The sequence below is a fragment of the Oryctolagus cuniculus genome, chromosome 2 (genome assembly GCF_051225735.1).
Source record: "Oryctolagus cuniculus isolate XC-2025 breed Fujian yellow rabbit chromosome 2, ASM5122573v1, whole genome shotgun sequence".
Taxonomy (NCBI): Eukaryota; Metazoa; Chordata; class Mammalia; order Lagomorpha; family Leporidae; genus Oryctolagus; species Oryctolagus cuniculus.
Window position 1 is genome coordinate 125,290,171 of NC_142868.1, and position 9,218 is coordinate 125,299,388.

The 9,218-nt window shown below is 38.0% G+C and overlaps 1 pseudogene across 1 annotated transcript; it reads left to right on the top strand.

Moving 5' to 3' along the window:
* The first annotated feature begins 8,397 nt into the window (after positions 1-8,397).
* On the top strand, positions 8,398-8,982 carry LOC100342775 (E3 ubiquitin-protein ligase RNF181-like; annotated as a pseudogene). The gene is made up of 2 exons (XR_016229672.1): positions 8,398-8,548; positions 8,730-8,982. The product of XR_016229672.1 is annotated as an E3 ubiquitin-protein ligase RNF181-like (transcript).
* The last annotated feature ends 236 nt before the right edge of the window (positions 8,983-9,218 follow it).

Below are 9,218 nucleotides of genomic sequence, written 5' to 3' on the forward strand. Positions count from 1 at the left end.
TCTTTAGAACATACTTTTGGAGACAGTAAATTTTAAGGCTGTGAATGTAGACATGTACATATTTTCTTTCTTTCTTTCTTTCTCTTTCTTTCTTTCTTTCTTTCTTTCTTTCTTTCTTTCTTTCTCTCTCTCTCTCTCTCTCTCTCTCTCTTTCTTTCTTTCTTTCTTTTGGCTGGCAGAGTGGACAGTGAGAGAGAGAGGAAGACAGAGAGAAAGGTCTTCCTTTTTCTGTTGGTTCACCCTCTAATGGCTGCTGTGGCCAGCACGCTGCGGCCAGCACGCTGCGGCCAGTGCACCGCACTGATCCGAAGGCAGGAGCCAGGTACTTATCCTGGTCTCCCATGCGGGTGCAGGGCCCAAGCTCTTGGGCCATCCTCCACTGCACTCCCTGGCCACAGCAGAGAGCTGGCTTGGAAAAGGAGAAACCGGGACAGAATCTGGCACCCCAACCGGAACTAGAACCCGGGGTGCCGGCGCCACAGGCGGAAGATTAGCCTAGTGAGCCGTGGCACCGGCCCATATTTTCTTGACTATCCTACCACTGAGACATGAGGTCTGTTTCTTATTGCTTCAATTCAGGCATGTTCTGTAGTCTTTGACCATCAGAACAAAACAAAAATAACATTCTGACATTCTTGATACATGACCTTAAACTTGTAACTTTAACATTATATTACCTGGAACCATTATCCAATGAGCCCAAAAGTACCATGCAAATACCCTATCTTGCTGAAGAAAATGCGTGGAGAGACACTGGAGTTTCACACAAGATAAGAAAAACCCATATGAACACATAATTTCTTGCTTTACGCCAAAGCAAAAGTGTGTGAATGAAGTCAGTCTATGACTCTTCAGGCTGGTCTACCCCAAACTGAGTACCACTCAATGAATTCAATCAACAATCAATAATCAAAGGAGAGGAATTGACAGAGAGAGAGAGAGAGAGAAGAGAATATGAACTGAGAGGCAATTCTTATCCAGTGGTTCACTCTCCAAATGTATGCAATGGCCGCTGGCTGGGACTGAATCTAAGAGCCAGGAACTCAATCGAAGTCTCCCCGTGTGGGTGGCAGGAATCCAGTCACTTGAGCTACCACACTGCCTCCCAGGGTCTGCGTTAGTGGGAAGTTGGAGTCAAGAGCATAGCTGGCTATTGAAACCAGGCACTGTAATGTGGGACACTTCCATTCCAACTTAACCACTTGGACAAGCATTCATGCCTCTCCTCTGAGTTTGTATTTCTTTCTTTTCTTTTTCCTTTTCTTTTCATTTCTTTTCTTACTTTCGTTGTCCTACTTATGACTTGATATTTTTGTGAATTTCAAGAAATTTAGTAATTATCTTTCAACTATTTATTCTGTTCTTTCTCTTTTGGTTGTTCTAGGAATCTGTTTATATGTATGCCACTTCTAGAGCTGACTCCTCTGCTTACAATTCAGCTCCCTACTAATGTGACTGGAAGGGCACAGAATGGCTAACAAAGTACTTATGCTCCTGCAACCAATGTGGGAAATCACGTGGGGTTCTTGGCTGCTGACTTTGGCCTGTCCCAGATATGGTTATTGTAGTCATTTTGGGAGTGAACCAGTGGATGGAAGGTCCCCCTCTCTCTCTCTCTTTCCCCCATGCTGTACCTTTCAAATAACTTAATAAATACATAAAACTTTAAAAATAATTTTACCATATATATATATATAAAATACTTCATATGGATTGATAAAATTATAGCATCATTGTTTTTGTAGGTATAAAGAGAAAAATAGAGGAAAATTAAGTTGTAATTGAAAACATAAGCATCGTTCAGTTACTTATAATATCACTAAAAGGATTTTTATGTAATTTATAAAACATCTGAAAAGTGATAGAATATATAAAAAAGAAAATGGGTGCCTTAAAATGTATAATTTTGGAAACAGCAGAAATCATTCTAAAAGTAAACACTACCATCCTCTACCAATGCACAAATACTTGTCATTATATGTATTAGCTCCATGTTTTCCCTACTTTGTTTACTCAGTGACTAACACAGCAAAGCCATACAAAAAGCTCAATAAATATTTAATTAATTAATTAGTGTTACCAATAATACCACACACCTGTCTTCTCCACACAACCAGTACATTTTACAGTTAAGGAGTTATTGTCTAGAATGCATAGATGGTAATAATGAATAAAAAAGTAAATAAATAAAAATTACATGTTTACACATTTTCTATAACAGGTATTTTTCAAGAATAGAAATATATTTGCATTTTTAAAATATTTATTTATTTACTTGAAACTCAGAGTTACAGAGAAAAAGAGAGGCAGAGAAAGAGAGAGAGAGAGAGGTCTTCCATCTGCTGGTTCACTCCCCAGTTGGCCCAATTGGCCCAATTGCCTGCAGCTGCACCAATCCAAAGCCAGGAGCCAGGAGCTTCTTCCGGTCTCCCATGTGGGTGTAAGGGCCCAAGCACTTGGGCCATCTCCAACTGCTTTCCCAGGCCATAGCAGAGAGCTGGATTGGAAGTGGAGCAGCTGGGACTTGAACCAGCAGCCATATGGGACACCAGCATGGCTGGCAGGCGGTGGATTTACCCGCTATGCCACAGTGCTGGACCCAATTTTACATTTCATTTTCTTTTAAAATAATTTGGCTCAGTTCAATTTGGGCTTCGGTTCAAAATAAAATATAAATGAATTAGCAAACACAAATTTGATGTTGACAAAAAGAAAAAGCTAATACCAAATCTTTTTCTGGCTCTGACAGGTGACACATTTAAAATAGGAGGCATGTGGGTGGGGCAAGTGTTTGGCCTGTGGTTAAGATAATAGTTAAGACTTTGTATTTGATAGGGAGGTGGTGCTTGCTTTATCTTCTGACTTCAGCTACCAGCCAATGCAAACTTAGTGAAGTAGCAGATGGTTCAAATAGTTGGCTCTCTGCCACTCAAGTGGGTGACTTGGGTTGAAATTCTGACTCCAGCATTCAGCACCCTGCCATTGTGGCAATTAGGGAGTGAACCAGTGTATTAAAACTCTGTCCATCTGCCTATTTATCTCTCTCTTTTTCTTTTCCTGTCTTCAAATAAACAAAAAGTAAATAAAATATAAAGAAAGACTGCTGATTCTACAATGAGGTGGAAAGGACATAGCATAGTATTACATACAAAGCATCATATATAGAGAAGCTTATATTATCTAATGAGAACCTAAACATTCATCCAGATTGTATACATATGTCAAATTATGATTCTGTACTTGATTAATAGGTATACTTATATGTAGATAAAAATAAATATAAATTATAAAAAACATTAAAAGAACCTAAATTCTCAGATTTGCTTCAAACTAATCTTGAACAAGCTAACTATATTATTTTACAGCTTTATTGAAGTATAATTGACAAATATAAATTGTATGTTTGTAATGTAAAAAAGCATGCTGCTCTGATATACATAAATATTGTAAAATAATTACTACAATCAAGCTGATTACAACATCTACCACTTTGCATAGTTAACAACATTTAAGATACATTATTAGTAAATTTCAAGTGTACAATTCAGTGTTATAAACTATTATCACTATGCTGCACATTATATCTCCAGAACATATTCATCCTATATGACTAAAACTTTGTATTTGTGGAGAACTATCTTCCAATTTCTCCAAACCCCTAGCACCCACTATTCTACCATTTTGATCCATTCAATTTTTTTAGATTGCACATTTAAATGGGATAGTGCAGTATTTGTTGTAATGTACCTGACCTGTTTCATTTAGCATAATACCCTCCAGGCTCATCTATGTTAGAGGCTGAATAATTATATCATTGTATAAGTATTCTAGTCTGTATAATATATCTATAAGGATTCTATACATATAAAATATAAGCATATTAAATATATACATATATGGGTTTGTGTGTATAGATAGTGGTTACATTTTCTTCATCCAATAATCCATCAATAGACACTCAAGTAAATTCCATACCGTGGCTTTTCTAAAAAATACTATAAGAAACAAGAGAATGCACATTTATATTCATAAATAAATATGCAGTAGTAGGACTACTAGAATATATCTGTCCCTTTTTATATTTTGAGAAACTCTATACTGTTTTTCATAATAAATATGCCAATTTACAAGCATGCTAACTTCATGCAAGAGTTTCCTTTTGTCTACATCTCCACACTTTTTATCCTTGTCTTTGTGGTGAGTCTAACAGGTATAAGGTGATATCTCATTGTGGTTTTCATATACATTTCCCTCATGGTTAGTGATGCTGAGCATTTTTTGTGTATTTGTTGGATATTTGTCTTCTTTTGAAAAGTTCCTGTACATGCCCATTGCCATTTTTAAATTGGATTATTTGTTTTCTTGTCATTATTATTTTTTTCTTTTTATATTTAGGATTTCAACCCATTATTAAATGTATGTTTCAAAACTATTGTCTCTCATAGATTGCACTCATTTGGTTTATTTTGTGTTTGCTGTACAGAAGCTTTTTAATTTTATATCATCTTATTTTTCTACTTTTGCTTTTATTGCCTATGCTGTTGAAATAATATACAGAAAATCATTGCCCAGAACAATGCCATGTCTTTCCCTTATTTCTTTTCTGAAATTTTGAGTGATTTTTGCAAGTGGTAGAGGTAAGTGTTAATTTCATCTTCTGTACATTGTTATACAGTTTTCCAACACCATTTATTGAAGAAACTATTCATTTTCTATTTTGTTTTTATGATACTCTTATAAAAGATCAGTTTGTAGAATATGTAAAAAATATTTTGAGTCTCTCTCTTCTGTTCCATTAGTATGTGGAAGGGTTGTCATGAGTTGTGCCAGATATGACTCACACATATCTCATAGTTTCTTAATTTGCAATACAAACATGTTCATTTTTCTGCTTTGCTGGATATCTATTGTTTGTTTTCTGAAAATACTCTGTCCTCTAAGTCTATCTGCAATATACCTTAGATGCTTACATATGTACAAAGTTGTAGATACGTTTGCTCTTTGCCACTCGACTTGAGATCTGAGCTCTGTTTTATTTTACCTTAAAATATACCAGGAATCCCAAAATTATATCTTATTAAATTTTCTTACTGGCTGGCACCTCGGCTCTCTAGGCTAATTCTCTGCCTGCGGCGCCGGCACCCTCGGTTCTAGTCTCATTTGGGGCTCCAGGTTCTGTCCCGGTTGCTCCTCTTCCATTCCAGCTCTCTGCTGTGGCCCAGGAGTGCAGTGGAGGATGGCACAGGTCCTTGGGCACTGCAACTGCATGGGAGACCAGGAGGGAGCACCTGGCTCCAGACTTCAGATAGGCACAGCGCGCTGGCCACAATGCGCTGACCATGATGGCCACTTAGGGGGTGAACAAATGGAAAAAGGAAGACCTTTCTCTGTCTCTCTCACTCACTGTCTAACTATGCCTGTCAAAAAAATAAATAAATAAAATACATTTTCTTACTCATACATTTCCTCAAGTAAATGAGCTGGATCAAGTTCTATCATATTCCATCTAGCATACTACTAAAATATTCCTTTTTCTTTTCATTTTCAGTAAAGGTACATATTAACAGATTCATACTCTATAACAGAGAACTTCTTGGTAAGCTACATTGTTCAAGTGCCTCTTCTCCCCACTACCAACACTGTAAGATATCACTAAATACTTAGGTGTTGAGCAATATTAATATTGTTGAGAATGTCAAAAGCCCTGGAAGTGTGGGCATTTGGGGACACATCTTGTGCTAACTGGAGTCTATTCTTTTCTCTCTCTCTCTCTCTCTCTGTTTCTTCCTTCTATTTCTCAAGTAGATATAATAAATATAAATATAAAACCAAATTTTTTTTTTGACAGGCAGGGTGGACAGTGAGAGAGAGACAGAGAGAGAGAAAGGTCTTCCTTTTGCCGTTGGTTCACCCTCCAGTGGCCGCTGAGGCCAGCGCATCGCGCTGATCCAAAGCCAGGAGCCAAGTGCTTCTCCTGGTCTCCCATGGGGTGCAGGGCCCAAGCACTTGGGTCATCCTTCACTGCACTCCCTGGCCACAGCAGAGAGCTGGCCTGGAAGAGGGGCAACCGGGACAGAATCCGGCGCCCCAACCGGGACTAGAACCCGGTGTGCCGGCGCCGCTAGGCGGAGGAGTAGCCTAGTGAGCCACAGCACCAGCCTCAAAAATTTGATATTAAAACAGAAGATAAGCAATGTCCTTAAAAATCTATTAGAGGTCAAATAAAATATTTTACATGTAGTAAAGTAATCTACATGATAATTAAAATATCAACAAAAGTACAGAAATATAATAAAATATTTTAAAGTTTTTGTTGCATAACCATTATCTGTATTACTAAATGAAAATTAAGATTTTCAAGCTTAACCATTAAGGTGAAGTATTAGATTTATTTTGGTTTATTGAATACAGTAGGTGGTATGGCGAAAGCTTAAAAATATCAATGATATTTTACCGTTCTAACACGGCAAAAAGTAAACAAATTATTTGACAAAAAATTGTATCACTCTATAGAAAGGAACATTTAAATTACCATAATTGCCATAAAATTTTGACTATGAGTGTGTCAGTCAAGCAATAGGCAGCTGGAAGGAACTTAATGCAGTGCAGTTGGAAAAAAAATATTTGGAACGGGAACATAAGAATTTAAGGCCAAAATCTTTAACATGAATGATAGCTTTTCAGCATACAGTATATCAAGGAGACAAAAGCTTTCATTGATAAATATTTGAGATTTTGGCAACTGTAACAATTTTCAGTTTTGGTATAGATTTATATAGGTAGAAGGCCATTGTGAAGCCAAATATTGCCCCTGCTATATTACTTGCTCTCTCTCACCCATCTTCTCACACTATTTCACACACACACACACTCCCACACACATGGAGTATGGTAAGTATCACATTTATTGAAAATAAATGACAGGATAACTTTTATTCCCTTTTCTGAATGATTCATGTTCTAAATCTCAAAATCTTATTTTGTAAGTTGTGCTGAAAAAGTTATTACATTGAATATTCAATCAACTAATATCAATGCATTTAAACGAGAGACAGATAGCAGGGACTTGCATACAAATTGAGAGGAAAACGATATTTTCTAGAGAAATATATTATCCTTTTTTTTCTCTGCCCTTGAGTCTGGTAAAGAAGTAATTATATTAAAACTGCTTTTCTCTTCCCTGTCTGAAAATAGATTGCTGAGCAGGGTGGATTATGGAAATGGTTATTCAACATAGCACTGAAAATTTCTAAAGTGGCAATCTTACATATTTTTACAACTCTTTTATTAAGCCTTTTGGGAAATAATTATGTCTGAATATTCCAATGTAGTATATGTATGCATTTGAAAACAGAAAATTTTTCTCCTATGTTTCTTTGAAACATGTTTTCAAAACATTCTATCTCACTGAAGTAATTTTGTTTGTAGTAGTAATCGTTACTAAGACAGGAAATAAAAATAGGTTTTCTGTTACATAAGAAAATATCAACACACACTTTCTAAAAGAAAATCATGTATTTTGTTAAACCTTTCAAAAATATGGATTGGAGTGTTTATGTTCATACTGCATACAAAGGATGCCTGTTTGGGTTTATAAACATTTTTTTCCAGATCTTTAATTATTCTCATCCTATAAACATGGCACTAAAACAATGAAATTTTCATAAAAAGATGAAGTTTTAGGCAATGATTTTTAATTACTAAACAGAGTTTGAAACCAAATGTTGAAAATGTTTTGATAAAAATTTAGTGATCCAATAACAACAGTCTTATAATTTCCCTATGAAATTTTCCAAGAGGCATTAACTTCCCTACTGGGTTACATGGGATATTTTAGCATCATTATGGGAAGGAAAGTGAACCCCAAGGCTCACTTCCCCTTTTCACTCTGCTCAATGCACTCTTGTGGCCAAAAGTCTTTATCACAGGTGGAAGTTGTCATTATAGGAGCAACTGCCATACTAATGGAATAGACAGTACTTCATCACCCATTTGTAGGATGCAATGTTTGAAACAGATAGTTGACTACCAACATTTATTAAGCCTTCCATAGTGGAGCTTCCTGTGAGAAGCAGTGGCCAGTTGTAGACGCCATTTGTTTGCTTCATGTGGTGGGATTATGCCAATGGAACACAAAAGAAAAGTGGCAAAAAGGCTATTAAATACATATGACTTCTTTACTTGATCTTTCTCACCAGATGAATGCATGAGAGTACAATGTCCAAAAGATTAGGGGGGAACATTGAAATAAACTAGACATAGAAAGCACAATATTTTATGAACTTACTTATAGGTAGAATCTTCAAGAAAATGTCAGACAGCAAAACAGTCATAGTGTCCTGTTTTGATGAATTCAACTGCAAGGTGTTGGACCCAGAACAGGAAACCCACACCAACATGTTTTTGGAGCTTGAAAGGTCACTTTTCAATCGGATGGACTTTGAAGACTTGGGGTTGGTAGTAGATTGGGATCACCACCTGCCTCCACCAGCCGCCAAGGCTGTGGTCGAGAACCTCCCCAGGACAGTCATCAGGGGCTCTCAGGCTGGTGAGGCCACTCATTCCTCTTGTTGTCGGGGGCAAGGTGACAGATGCTCCCCCTTCCTCCAGCCGGACTCGGGTCTGGCCGTCAGTGGCCAGGCCAGGGCCAGGGCCAGGGCGCCCTTCAGGAGTGGGAGCTGGGCGGGGGACCTGCGGGCAGCTCTTCTGATCAGCGCTCCCTCCTAAAGAGCTCAAGTGCCCCGTGTGCCTTCTGGAATTTGAGGAGGAAGAGACTGTCATTGAGATGCCTTGCCACCACCTCTTCCACGCCAACTGCATTCTGCCCTGGCTGAGCAGGAAAGTTTCCTGCCCCATGTTCCTCCAGGAGCTGCCCCCTGATGATGACATTAGGAGGAGCAGAGAAGAGATAAGGCTCAAATGCAGCAGCAGCAGCAGCAGCAGCATCGACTAGAGTACCTCCACGGAGCCCTGTACACGTGAGGCGTCTGGGGCTGAGCGCTGGCTGTCAGGCCACAACAGATTCCTCTTCCACCTTCAATCCTCATTAAATGTTTCTTTACCAAAGAAAAAGCAAAAGAGGAGGAAAGAAAAGAAAATGCCAGATATGCTGAGCTAGAGAATAAAATTGTGGTTATCAGAGGTGGAAAGAGAGAAGCAATAGGGAGATGCAGGTAAAACCCGAAAGGAGCAGAAGTATCAAATGAATGTCATGAGAT